Here is a 15,425-nt window from a genome sequence, read left to right as displayed (position 1 = left end):
TAGATGTAAGGTGTATTACTTTCAAGTCCAGGACAGGTGCATTTGTGCACCTCCTGGTTGGAGCCAGCTGCTGAGACTAAAAATTTGATTTCAGACGTCTGATCTGCGTTAACGGCATTGGTTGAGAGAGATGGAGGATGTCCACCGTTGATGGTAAGCATTCTCCTTAAATTCTCGAAGGCATTTCCTGAAGCTGTTGAGTCTGAATAAATAATGACATTTCCCATTTCCTCGTTACTATGTGGGCAAAATCATCAAAGTATATTAGCTGTGCAACAATACTCTATGCACGAGTTTTCATGAAAAAATAGAGAGGGAATTCATGGCTCATTCTCAAGTCTTTGAGAAACTGGTTTTGAAAGTAAAAATGATTACTAAAAAGTGATGAAAAGAAACAAAAGGATTTAAAGTAACATAATTCTAACGCAGAAGAGGGATGGGCTGGCGAGGCTAAAGGTACCTATGACAATCAAAACCTTCCTATGAAAGCGGTCTGGGGGTTGTTTGCTATCTAAAGAGCTGTTGTACGATCAGGGTATCTTGGCCGCATCTGACACTAGCTGTGATGTTTGCCAATTTGTGGACGCAGAGCACACTATCATTCTTTGCTGTTTTGTTGTGGTCTGTTGGAGGAATCTGTAACATCTTGGTGGATTTAATTTTATTCCCAGCTCTTTGATTGCTCTTATGGAACACTTGTCTCATGATCAGGTTGGAATGGAAGAGGGCTATATTTGCCTGTGCTGCATGGTTAATATGGGAGGCTCGAAATGAACTTTGATGCAGTAGTAGTGGCCTTTGTCATTAAGGATCGCATTAGTTGTCTCCTTAGAACTGGAGGTAGACACTTGGCCTTCTCTACGGTATCCTGACTGAACTAACTGTTGCTTGGCTTGGTATGTCCGTGGCAGTCAATGAATTGTATGGCCCCCACCAATGGTTGGAAGGAGACTCGCTTACTGTCATTAAGAAGATAAACAATCCAGTTGTAGGCAAAAATAAAAATATACTAATTTTAAATGATATTAAGTGCTGGTTGGCCAATTCACGTAGATCCAAGGCATCACATTTCCTACGAGAAGCCAATAAGCATGTTGGCCTTTTTTCTAAACCTGCATTACATGGGGATGCTAATTTTTATAAGGGTGATGTCTTAATATGGAACTTTTTGACCTTCTCGTGGATGATAGTCGAGGAGTACCTTTTCTCAGAAGTAAGCTGATCGATCGGTGCAAAGTATCTATTTTTCCTATGTTGATATAGGTACATCATCGGAAAACCGGTTAGAGAGACTCAAGTTCTATTTGGCAAAGCTTTTAGAATGTTAGAAAGCACTTTTTGATTCTCAGAAAATATTTTAAGATGGTACATTGATGTTTGATAAAAAATTGAAAAAATATTTTGACTTTGTTAAAAAATTTAAAAAGTCTATTAGAGGAAAACTCTATTTTGAAATTTTTTCTAAGAGTGCTTTCTGACTAATGTCAAGAAGCTATTTTGATTTAAATAAAATTTTTTAACAATAAAAATATCCATTAATAAATCTCATAATTATATCATATTATATTATTATACTATAAATATAATATAATAATAAATTAATATTATATATTATAAATATATAATATAATATATTATAGTATTATTATATTATTAAAATATAATTTGATATAACAATATTTATTAATAATATAATATTATTATATTATAATAATATAATATAATATATTATAATCTATTATTACATTAGATTATAATATTATATTATAAATTATATTATAATTATAATAATATTATATTATATTACAATATTATGATATATTATGTGATAATAATATTATATAGTACTATAATATTTCAATATATAATATAATATTATATTATTTTCTACTCTACAATATTATGCAATATATTCTATTGTCATTTTATCATATCAAAAATATTTTTTTATTTTAATTATCAAACATATGTTGAAGTTTCAAAGTACTTTATAAATGTGGTTACCAAACTGCAAATAGTTTTTTACAAAAGTTCTACTTCTCAAAAGCTCTATTTTCAAAAGCTCTAAAAATTCTACTACCAACAATAATCCCAACTAGGGCCTCTGGACCGGCGGGGTTGGCTTCACTGTACCGGTATGGTACAACTCATTTTCTGAGAAATACTCTTTGGGGTCTTATCTGCCATTGGTTGTCTCGATGGGACTATGTGCTTGTTTGGCCTTACCTGCCTTTGGTTATCTGTTTTGCATTCTTGCTCTCTTCAGCTTAACAGCATGATGCCTATTGTTGGGCCAGATGCTAAGATGCCACTATTTTTATATACTTATTTTCAAATGATATTTCAACAGTGTAGCTGTTATTTGAGCCTCCCAGATGATGTTTCACATGACAAAGATTCTGATGGAAGATGCCCCACAGTGTGCAATGGCCCATTTGGGGATCTGATGGGTGCCTTAACTTACGGTTCTTCCCTTGCAAGATAGGGTTTCTTCAATATGAGCCTTATCCTCTGCTGTGGCAATGCACCAAGGGGTACCTACCTAAGTTTCACTCTAACAAGCTCTTATCCATCTGCAGTACTTTTCTTTGACTTCAACCACAAATCTTGGGCTCATTTAGCAATCAATAAACAAACATCTTCTGCATTTGATTTGTCTGGATCTCTTTCCTAAGATGTTATTACTCAGCTATGTTCTTCCAGATGCTGTTTCATTTGCGAAAGATTCTGATGGGATATGGTCCACAGTGTGCAAAGGCCTATTTGGGGCTTCGGAGAGTGCTTTAACTAATGCTTCTTCCCTTGCAAGTCGGGACCAATTCGTTCTGAGCTTTCTTCTTCTTTGTGGCAGTGCATTATGGGGTGCTATAACTGTTTGTTTATGATGTTATTACTTTGCTTAGACCTGTTGATAGCCAATCTATTTCAGGATGGAAACCCACACTTATATGTCATCATCTGCCTCCTACCTTCTACTGGAACTGCTATGAAGAGGAGGTGGACTTATGCATTGATTTCATCAGCTGGATTCAGCAAGCCGCATCACTTTACTGCCTTACTCATGATCCAGCTCGTCGCGTCAAACTCGGAATCAAATCCCTAAGAGCTTCTTTGTTATATAGGATATCATGTATGTTAACTCTTTTCCCAAGGTTGTTACTCTTGTATAATTATTGTCCCACTCTGGGTGTGTCTATCCTATGTAAATGGTGATCTTGTATTAATAAAGCTTAATGCTCCACTCATTACCAAAAATAAATAAATAAATAAATAAACAAAGAAAAAACTAATAGCTTCCTTCTCCTTTGCACCAGTCACCTATGTAAGGTTTGCACAATATTATAAGAACAAAGACGGGTGGATATAGAGCTGAAAATGGACCAGACTGATCCGAGCCACACCTTTATCTGAGTCCAATTCGAAATATTTTTTTCAGGCCTTGGAGCGGGCTTAAGCCCACAAATGTTTTAAAATTTAAGGTCTGAGCCCGATCAGAACCTAATTGGACCGGCTCACACTCGAGCCCGTGCTGAAGCCCAGCCCGAACCTGATTGAATAACACATCTTGCAAATATGCCCCATAGCAAAGATGATGACAATGGCAACGAGCACTGTGAGACAGAGGCAAAGGGTCAAGGAGATGGATGAGGCATGGGAGGAGGTGGAGGAGTTGGAGGCTATGGGAGGGGTGGTGGAGGTAGGGAGAGGGAGGACTCGGACGGTGACCTTCATGCCATTGAAGCACAAGCTGTTGCCACAGATGAAATAATAGGTTTCGGGCTAGTTGAGGGAGATGAAGTCCTTGCCAGCAATGAAGGAAGATCGAAAGAAGGGGGAGTCGATAGGAGCCATATGTATTGGGGGTGCTGATGAACGGCGAATGATGAATGACAAATGGTGATGGTGATGGGAAAAGACAGAAGACCGGCATTGGTGATGGCCGATGAAGGAAGACAGAAGACTGGTGTTGATGATGGCCGATAGGGGAAGATGGTAGATCGGCATTGACGATGGCCGATGGGAGAAGATGGAAGACCGAAAGACAAGAAGAGGGATTTTAATCGCCCTAAATCTTAATATTTGGACAGGCACGTTCTAGGGGCTCTTTGAGCTGGAGACGAAGTGACGAACACCGAAACATAGAATAGACGGGGTTTAAGCCTTAATGCCTTATATTTAGGCTAATTAACCAAAGTAATTAGTTAAAACTAACTGACTAATTGACTAGGACCAGGCTAACTCAGGCTAGATTCGGGCTAAACCAATTTGAGTAGCAAACTAGGCCGAGTCGGATATTCGGCCACTGATCGGGCTCAAATTCTGGCTCGAACCTGGGTCAGGCCAAAAATATGTCGGAGCCCAGCTAGAAAGACAAACAAAACCTATATTTAAGCCTAAGTCCGGCTTGAACTATTTCAGATCTAGCTCAAAGCCTGATCTGAAGTCGGTCCAGCCCGATGAGCCTTGTGCCGGCCCAAATCCGATTCCAGTTCTAGCTGGATATTTTGAAAATAAAAAAATAATATATATATATATATATATATATATATGTATTTTAAAGCATTACGAGCCAACCGTTGTGGTAGTTAAGTTGGTTTATTGTTTTTTGAAAAATGCACGAGTTCAAACGCCCTTGTTAGCATGCGAGCCTCTTAAACAACTCCAAAAGATGGAGACGCTTTCCTACCAATCATAGCGTGGGCGTCAAGCTTGCCTTACCATAGCCATGAGCCTAATGTGTTTTTATATCAATTTTTCAAAGAAGTTTCATCACTACCATCAATCCTAAGATGCCATTTGTCCTATATTCAAAATTTTTGAGGAAGAAGCTCCTTAACTAATTGAAAGTGCTGCTCCAACACTTTGAAAAATGATGTGCCAGGCCTTACATTTATCGAATTCCCCTTGCTAAACAACACAATTATATCCATTCTCCTCGGGGGTTCCAGAGAGTTGCCGACAAATCCCCTACCCACCTCTAACTCTTTCTTTTTCCAATGGAATAATTTAGTTCTGCACCCCACGGTAAAAGAGTTGACAACGGTACGTGACGCCAGAGCTTTCGCCATGCAGGACTAAACAAATAATCCACACTCTATGGAAGATCCATCTGCAATTTAGCAATCAAATCTAATTCAAACTACCTCCCCACATTTTATATAAACCCACCTCTCATATTGTCACACCTCCAATCCAAAATTTTGAATCGAGGGTCATGGCAACCGCCGCATACTCATAGAAAACTCTTCCCATAAACATGCAAGGCATCTTATCATGCTATTCTAAAACAACAACGGAATAATTAGACAATAATTTAAATCTAAAATATAACGATCTAAATTTCTTCTTTAACATCTCAATAAATTCAACAACAATTCAAAAGCTTTACATTAAATTCAATAAGCCTTTCGACCTAAAATAAAAGTATGAAAATTCTGCTTTTGGTCACTCTTCCATTCATATCTTGTATCATCTTAATTCTTCAACATCTGTAAAAACAGTAAAATAGGAGGTAATGAGCTAGACAGCCCAGTAAGCAATGATCACTTTTAAACAGATTTCATCAGGCATTTAAGTAAATCATCATTTATAAAAAAAATAAGCATATAGAGTTCATCAATTCGAAATCAATTTCAATTATGCAACATAATTCATGCCAAATTCATTTCTTTTTCAAAAATTTAAGTTTCTTTCCAAATTTCAATTTCTTTTGTTCTTCAATTTTCTTCGTCAACCATGAGCTATGACCATATTTTTCCTGTGGCAGGATCATAATACCGCGTATCTGCTTGCCGTAGGCTGCGAATCATCTGGCAGCCATGTCCTTTGGAACCGCTGGTCTCTCTGGCGGTTTGTCGCTGGTCTCTCTGACGACATGTAGCTGGTCTCGTTGGCGACATAAACCCTCAGGACAATCAATTGCCAACGTATATGCCCCCATTGGCAGGATCCTTTATATAGTCAGGTTGTCAATTCTTATTGTTTCTTATATCATAATTCTTCATAAATCATGTTTCATATTCTAATTTCGATAATAAAACATATAATCATGTAGTATCGAAATCAATCAATATAATGCATCATGAAATCAATATGTTCAATCATGCTTCATCATAACATTTCAAATAAGATATTTTCATAACAAAATACCATTAATCCAATTCATGCATCGTTTCACAAATCATGTCAGAAGAATACATTATAATTTATCGATAAATCTAGAAAAAGTGAAACATTACTTACCTCGAACGCATTCCAATAAATCCACATAATTCTATAAATTTTCTTTCAAAAATTCTGTTCGTAGATCATATCGCGATATCCCATGATCAAACATCCACAATCCTATATAGAATCAATTTCAATAATTAAAAAGAATACGAACACCATATTTCAATGGTTTAGATTGGGTCCGATCATCTAATTTCATCTAATCAAAATCTAATTAGGACCTAAACGATCCAAAGTTTGACTGTCAGATCAAATCGGATTCGAAGTGATAGGACCGAGGTTTCTTCATCGATTTCATAAAATCAAGTGGAGAGAGAAAATCAGAGGAGAGAGAATTCATGAGGTACAATTCAAATTGATCAGATGACACAATCCAACATTACGATTGGTCCAATATCTCAATTGGTGAAATCAACATGATCAAATCAAATCATGGCTAGATCGAAATCATGGATAATCAAATCTAAAGATTTATGGTCTGATTAAGGTGGGTGCCAGTATGCTGTTTGACAATCATGGATCAGGATTCTTCATTAGAATCAGATCAGGACTATTGAAAGAATTTTCTCATTGATAAATCGATCAAGAGAGAGAAATCGATCGAGAGAGAGAAATGACTTTAGAGAGAGAAAATTCTAGAGAGAGAAAATTTTAGAGAGAGAAAACTTATCTTGAACTCCTCAAACGATATGATTCAACAAATTCGATCGATCAGATCAAATTATGCTAAGATTATCATGTGGACAATTCAATAAGATCATGAGAAATAAAATCTAAAAATACTTGATCTGATCAAAGTGGATGTCGGTGTACCGTCCGACGATCACGGATCAAAAATCCATCACGAGGATCATTTAAATTCATCATCATTCTTCTCAAAATTCTAGAAATCTTAGGAGAGATAATCTAGAGAGAGGATTCTAGAGAGAGAAAGTAGAGAGAGAAAGTCCAATTCTAGAGAGAGAAAATACTAGTTCAGGTTGAAGAGAGAGAGGGAAGAGAGAGAAACTCTCTTTCTCATATTTTATTATTTATATCATTATTTATTAATTAATTTAATAATTTTTTTCTTTTCTTTTCTTTTCTCTCTTTTTTTTTCTTTTTCTTCACGGAAGAGAGAGAAGAAAATCCTATTTATTATTATTATATTATTATCATTTTTTTTTCTTCTTTCTTTTTTTTTTTCGTTTTCTTTTTTCTTTTCTTTTTCTTCTTTTTCTTTTCTTTTTCTTTTCTTTTCCTTCTTCTTCTTTTCTTTTTCTTTTTCTTTTCCTCCTCCTTCTTCTTTTTCTTTTCTTCTTCCCGTGGGCTTGTTTTGGGCTGAAACAGGGGACCGTGAGGTCCCCTCATTGGGTGGCCGGCCGACGGTGCAGCCGGCGTGGGGCGGCCGTCGGCAGGAGGGGGTGACTCACCGATAAGAAGAGGGCCAAACCGGTGGTCGGCGGTGACCACCGGCGACGGCAAAACGGTAAAAAAAAAAAAATTCTTCCGCAACAAAATCCAACGACTCCAATCGCCGGCGAGCGTGCACATCGACACGGGAAGGAAGGGGGAGAAGAGAGGAAGAGGAGGAGGCTTACCTCTGTCGCCGGCGAAGCTTTTTCGGTGAGAAATTGGACGGCACAGCGATTGGTCTCCGTGAGGAATTTCCGGCGATTGCCGCCGTTTTGCCCCAGAATTTCTCGATGAGAGGAGAGAGGAGGGTTCTCCTCCTTAAATAGGGCCGGAGAGAACCTGTTTCCGACTCCGATTAGGAGTCGGTGAACGGAGGAAGAAGACTCCCTTCGGGAGTTCTTCTCCTCTGTTTTCCTTTCTTTTTTTTTTTGTTTTTTTTTTGTTTTGGGCTTTGGATTCGTTGCTTGGGCCGGGTCTCACATTCTTCCCCTCTAAAAGAAATTTCGTCCTCAAAATTTTTCTTGCCTGAGTCTTCATAGTTTCTTACTTGAATCTCATCCACAAATATTTCAATATTCTAATTCTTGATTTAAATTCATTCTTAAATCATTCCATAAGGAAAATGTGAATACATTAATTTCGATCTGAAACGGAACCATTTATTTTCTTATTTATCAAGACCAACATCTCAAAGATTTTCAATATTTCAAGATTTCAAAATTATGATCTCATTTCCTGTAAAAAAAATTATGTTCAATACCTCATGACTAGATCAAAATCAAATCTATCTCTTGTGAATCAATGTCTCTATTCTTGCATAAGAACTTCATTCATCATCATCATTCATTTTTTTATTTATTTCAAAATATTTACCACTTTTAATTTCAACCCATCATAAAATAGGAAAAACATACTTATGTGAATCATTTGATGATATTCCAATCAATCAAAATTCAAAAATATTTTCTCTTATTCGTACTTTCAAAGGTTGAAGATTTATCATTTCAATCTCATTCTCGAACTTTTGATATTTTAATTCTCGATACAACTTCATCATTAAGTCATTTTATAAAGATCAATATCACCATTGTTGATTGAATCAATATCACTATTCTAGTCATCGAAATTTTCTTACTCAAACCCTCAAACTTTTAAATATTTTATTTTCTTGAAATAAATTTTATCATTAAGTCATTCTATAATAAAAATCAATAACTCAAAAATTGATCTAAATCAAAACTATATTTTTCTTATAATCAAAATCAATGTCTCTATTCTAAGTAAGTATATCAATTTTCTTTATCTAAACATTAACAACTTTTAATTAATCGATTCATTTTCAACTTAAATTATAAATAACTCCAATCCATCTTTTGTAGAATAATCATCAATATCAATAGATAACCTCAATCTTTTCCATTCAGTCAGAGAAATAATAATGATCAAAGAGTCCAAACTTCAAATTTTATTATACTTTGGAGATAAATAGTTGAGTATAATAATCTAAAATCAAAATCATCATTCGATAAACAATCTCAAATTCTTCCTAATAAATAGAGAATTATAAAATTTAATTCTAGGATAGAGAAAATTTATCTCTAAATATTCTAAATCTAAAATCAAAAATCAAAGGTCCACTCATCCTAGAATTAGGATGCTAATTATTTTTGTAGCATAGTAGGTGGAAGCACTACTTTTAAAAAGTCACATTAAGATATCTAAAATAATTTAAAATTTTAAAATATTATTCTTTCTAATGTCAATAAATTTTTTTATATCAAACCATATCATCTATCATAATTCTTTGACTCAAAGAATCAACATTCCTGACTTACTCAAAGTAATCCAGATTACCATGCTTCCGCTGCACACTCTGATCTAACAATCAAAATTTCTTAGCTTCACCAAAAAAATTTTGATCAAATTATTTCTTTATCTTATCAATAGAAAAGATCTAAAATTTTAAATTTCAATTGAAGTCAAAGATTAACTTTCGATTCTCATTCATATTTTTACTGGTGTACAATAATCTTGATTAACCCTTGAGTCCAATATCATATTTAAACCATCATGTAAATTTACTATAATCAATATGAATCAAATCTCAATTTTCATATCAATTCAATTCGATAATTTTTAAACCAAAAATCCTTATAAGTCAAATTAATGAAGAAAAAAAAAATCCTTCGATGCTCCACCAAATTTGGACATAATCAGAATATATATGGATTTCAAATCATTAATTTTTTTTTTTCTAAAATTTTTATCATCAGGATCTTCAATATCTATCAAATATCCTTTCATAACAATCATACAAGCTTCAAAAAAATCAAATCTCCATTTAATAGTAGATTCAATTAGGGACCTCGTTAACAAAAGCAAAGGAACTCCATATCAATTTCTAAATCCAAAATTTTTAAATTGTAAATTCACATGGATCCCTTAATCTGAAATAAATATAAATCAGATCTTAATCTAAAAAATATCAACCTCAACAATAATATCAGAAAATCTCTTGATCAACTTAGATACGAAATCTTTAAATTGAAATTTCATACACATCAGGTAGTCTCCAAAAACATAATAAGATCTATTTTCTAGATCTAAGGATGATGATTAAAGATTCCAGTATGATGAATATTCTACAACCTCATAATCGATTTCATCAATAGGTTTCTTTACAATATCCTCAAATATACATTCATCCTAATATGCCACTTTATATATGATCCACATACCAAATTCAATTTCGATAAATATTCCAATCAAGCATCATAAAAGATTTTTCTTAGTCCATCCTGAAATAATATTTTATTATCAAATCTTTATCTTGCCAATAATAGTCAACTTCTCAACTAGAAGTAATATCATAATATTATTCTCACATCGAATTTGAACTTACGATTCACTTTGAATAACCAATGATCAAATTAATAACCACAATGCATAATAAAATTTTATGTCAATCCTTTTGTGATTACTTTCGATCAAGATCTAACTAATCATATCATGATCTATAGATTATCCATCATATTTCAAACTCCATATGTCATAATCTCTTGCGATCCTTTTATACATAATCTCAATATTTAATCAAAATTTATAAATATTTCTCCCACTACAATCATCAAAGATCTACACTATAATGTCTCTGGTGCCTATCCACTTACACCCATTCTATATCTGATTCTATGTTTCATAATTCATCCACTTATGCTCTGATACCATATTAATTGTCATGCCCCGATCCGAGATTTTGAATCGAGGGTCATGGCAACCGCCGCATACTCATAGAAAACTTTTCCCATAAGCATGCAAGGCATCTTATCATGCTATTCTAAAACAACAGCGGAATAATTAGACAATAATTTAAATCTAAAATATAACGATCTAAATTTCTTCTTTAACATCTCAATAAATTCAACAACAATTCAAAGGCTTTACATCAAATTCAATAAGCCTTTCAACCTAAAATAAAAGTATGAAAATTCTGCTTTTGTCACTCTTCCATTCATATCTTGTATCATCTTAATTCTTCAACATCTGTAAAAACAGTAAAATAGGAGGTAATGAGCTAGACAGCCCAGTAAGCAATGATCACTTTTAAACAGATTTCATCAGGCATTTAAGTAAATCATCATTTATAAAAAAATAAGCATATAGAGTTCATCAATTCGAAATCAATTTCAATTATGCAACATAATTCATGCCAAATTCATTTCTTTTTCAAAAATTCAAGTTTCTTTCCAAATTTCAATTTCTTTTGTTCTTCAATTTTTTCGTCAACCATGAGCTATGACCATATTTTTTCTGTGGCAGGATCATAATACCGCGTATCTGCTTGCGGTAGGCTGCGAATCATCTGGCAGCCATGTCCTTTGGAACCGCTGGTCTCTCTGGCGGTTTGTCGCTGGTCTCTCTGACGACATGTCGCTGGTCTCGTTGGCGACATAAACCCTCAGGACAATCAATTGCCAACGTATATGCCCCCATTGGCAGGGTCCTTTATATAGTCAGGTTGTCAATTCTATTGTTTCTTATATCATAATTCTTCATAAATCATGTTTCATATTCTAATTTCGATAATAAAACATATAATCATGTAGTATCGAAATCAATCAATATAATGCATCATGAAATCAATATGTTCAATCATGCTTCATCATAACATTTCAAATAAGATATTTTCATAACAAAATACCATTCATCCAATTCATGCATCGTTTCACAAATCATGTCAGAAGAATACATTATAATTTATCGATAAATCTAGAAAAAGTGAAACATTACTTACCTCAAACGCATTCCAATAAATCCACATAATTCTATAAATTTTCTTTCAAAAATTTTGTTCGTAGATCATATCGCGATATCCCATGATCAAACATCCACAATCCTATATAGAATCAATTTCAATAATTAAAAAGAATACGAACACCATATTTCAATGGTTTAGATTGGGTCTGATCATCTAATTTCATCTAATCAAAATCTAATTAGGACCTAAACGATCCAAAGTTTGACTGTCAGATCAAATCGGATTCGAAGTGATAGGACTGAGGTTTCTTCATCGATTTCATAAAATCAAGTGGAGAGAGAAAATCAGAGGAGAGAGAATTCATGAGGTACAATTCAAATTGATCAGGTGACACAATCCAACATTACGATTGGTCCAATATCTCAATTGGTGAAATCAACATGATCAAATCAAATCATGGCTAGATCGAAATCATGGATAATCAAATCTAAAAATTCATGGTCTGATTAAGGTGGGTGCCAGTACGCTGTCTGACAATCATGGATCAGGATTCTTCATTAGAATCAGATCAGGACTATTGAAAGAATTTCTCATTGATAAATCGATCAAGAGAGAGAAATCGATCGAGAGAGAGAAATGACTTTAGAGAGAGAAAATTTAGAGAGAGAAAATTTTAGAGAGAGAAAACTCATCTTGAACTCCTCAAACGATATGATTCAACAAATTCGATCGATCAGATCAAATTATGCTAAGATTATCATGTGGACAATTCAATAAGATCATGAGAAATAAAATCTAAAAATACTTGATCTGATCAAAGTGGATGTCGGTGTACCGTCCGACGATCACGGATCAAAAATCCATCGCGAGGATTATTTAAATTCATCATCATTCTTCTTAAAATTCTAAAAATCTTAGGAGAGATAATCTAGAGAGAGAATTCTAGAGAGAGAAAGTAGAGAGAGAAAGTCCAATTCTAGAGAGAGAAAATACTAGTTCAGGTTGAAGAGAGAGAGGGAAGAGAGAGAAACTCTCTTTCTCATATTTTATTATTTATATCATTATTTATTAATTAATTTAATAATTTTTTTCTTTTCTTTTCTTTTCTCTCTTTTTTTTTCTTTTTCTTCGCGGAAGAGAGAGGAGAAAATCTTATTTATTATTATTATATTATTATCATTTTATTTTCTTCTTTCTTTTTTTTTTCTTTTCCTTTTTCTTTTCTTTTTCTTCTTTTCTTCTTTTTCTTTTCTTTTCTTTTCTTTTCCTTCTTCTTCTTTCCTTTTTCTTTTTCTTTTCCTCCTTCTTCTTTTTCTTTTCTTCTTCCCGTGGGCTTGTTGTGGGCTGAAACAGGGACCGTGAGGTCCCCTCGTTGGGTGGCCGGCCGGCGGCGCAGCCGGCGTGGGGCGGCCGTCGGCAGGAGGGGGTGACTCGCCGATAAGAAGAGGGCCAAACCAGTGGTCGGCGGTGACCACCGGCGACGGCAAAACGGCAAAAAAAAGAAAATTCTTCCGCAACAAAATCCGGCGACTCCGGTCGCCGGCGAGCGTGCACATCGGCACGGGAAGGAAGGGGGAGAAGAGAGGAAGAGGAGGAGGCTTACCTCCGTCGCCGGCGAAGCTTTTCCGGCGAGAAATTGGACGGCACAGCGACGGGTCTCCGTGAAGAATTTCCGGCGATTGCCGCCGTTTTGCCCCGGATTTCTCGATGAGAGGAGAGAGGAGGGTTCTCCTCCTTAAATAGGGCCGGAGGGAACCTGTTTCCGACTCCGATTAGGAGCCGGTGAACGGAGGAAGAAGACTCCCTTCGGAAGTTCTTCTCCTCTATTTTTTATTTATTTATTTTTTTTTTTTGGACTTTGGATTCATTGCTTGGGCCGGATCTCACACATATATATTCATATAATCCTCACAGCAGTCACGGTACATAGCCAAGAAACAAGGAAGGTCATCTCAGCCATGGCAGGAGGAGCCACCTCTGTGGTTGGATGCATGAAGCTGGGCTCGCACGGCCTCGATGTCACGCCCCCGACCCGAGATTTTGAATCGAGGGTCATGGCAACCGCCGCATACTCATAGAAAACTCTTCCCATAAGCATGCAAGGCATCTTATCATCTATCCTAAAACAACAGCGGAATAATTAGTCAACAATTTAAATCTAAAATATAACGACCTAAACTTTTTCTTTTAATATCTCAATAAATTCAACAACGATTCAAAGGCTTTGCATCAAATTCAATAAGCCTTTCAACCTAAAATAAAAGTATGAAGATTCTGCTTCTGATCACTCTTCCATTTATATCTTGTATCATCTTAATTCTTCAACATCTGTAAAAATAGTAAAATAGGAGGTAATGAGCTAGACAGCCCAGTAAGCAATGATCACTTCCCAACAGATTTCATCAGGCATTTAAGTAAATAATCATTTATATAAAATAAGCATATAGAGTTCATCAATTCGAAATCAATTTCAATTATGCAATATAATTCATGTCAAGTTCATTTCTTTTCGAAAATTCAAGTTTCTTTCGGGATTTCAATTTCTTTGTTCTTCAATTTCTTTTCGTCAACCATGAGCTATGACCATATTTTTCCTGTGGCAGGGTCATAATACCGTGTATCTGCTTGCGGTAGGCTGCGAATCATCTGACAGCCATGTCCTTTGGAACCGCTGTCTCGCTGGCGGTTTGTCGCTGGTCTCTCTGGCGACATGTCGCTGGTCTCGCTGGTGACATAAACCCTCAGGACAATCAATTGCCAACGTATATGCCCCCATTGGCAAGGTCCTTTACATAGTCAGGTTGTCAATTCTTATTGTTTCTTATATCATAATTCTTCATAAATCAAGTTTCATATTCTAATTTTTGATAATAAAATATATAATCATGTAGTATCAAAATCAATCAATATAATGCATCATGAAATCAATATGTTCAATCATGCTTCATCATACATTTCAAATAAGATATTTTCATAACAAAATACCATTCATCCAATTCATGCATCGTTTCACAAATCATGTCAGAAGAATACATTATAATTTATGGATAAATCTAGAAAAAGTGAACATTACTTACCTCGAACGCATTCCAATAAAATTCACATAATTCTATAAATTTTCTTCCAAAAATTCTGTTCGTAGATCATATCACGATATCCCATGATCAAACATCCACAATCCTATACAGAATCAATTTCAATAATTAGAAAGAATACGAATACCATATTTCAACGGTTTAGATTGGGTCCGATCATCTAATTTCATCTAATCAAAATCTAATTAGGATCTAAACGATCCAAAGTTTGACTATCAGATAAATCCGGATTCGAAGTGATAGGACCGAGGTTTCTTCATCGATTTCATAAAATCAAGTGGAGAGAGAAAATCAGAGGAGAGAGAATTCATGAGGTATAATTCAAATTGATTAGGTGACACAATCCAACATTACGATTGGTCCAATATCTCAATTGGTGAAACCAACATGATCAAATCAAATCATGGCTAGATCGAAATCATGGATAACCAAATCTAAAGATTCAT

Source organism: Elaeis guineensis, chromosome 8 (assembly GCF_000442705.2).
Source record: "Elaeis guineensis isolate ETL-2024a chromosome 8, EG11, whole genome shotgun sequence".
NCBI classification, from domain to species: Eukaryota; Viridiplantae; Streptophyta; class Magnoliopsida; order Arecales; family Arecaceae; genus Elaeis; species Elaeis guineensis.
The sequence above is the reverse complement of the archived record's forward strand: the minus strand, read 5'-3'. Positions refer to the sequence as shown.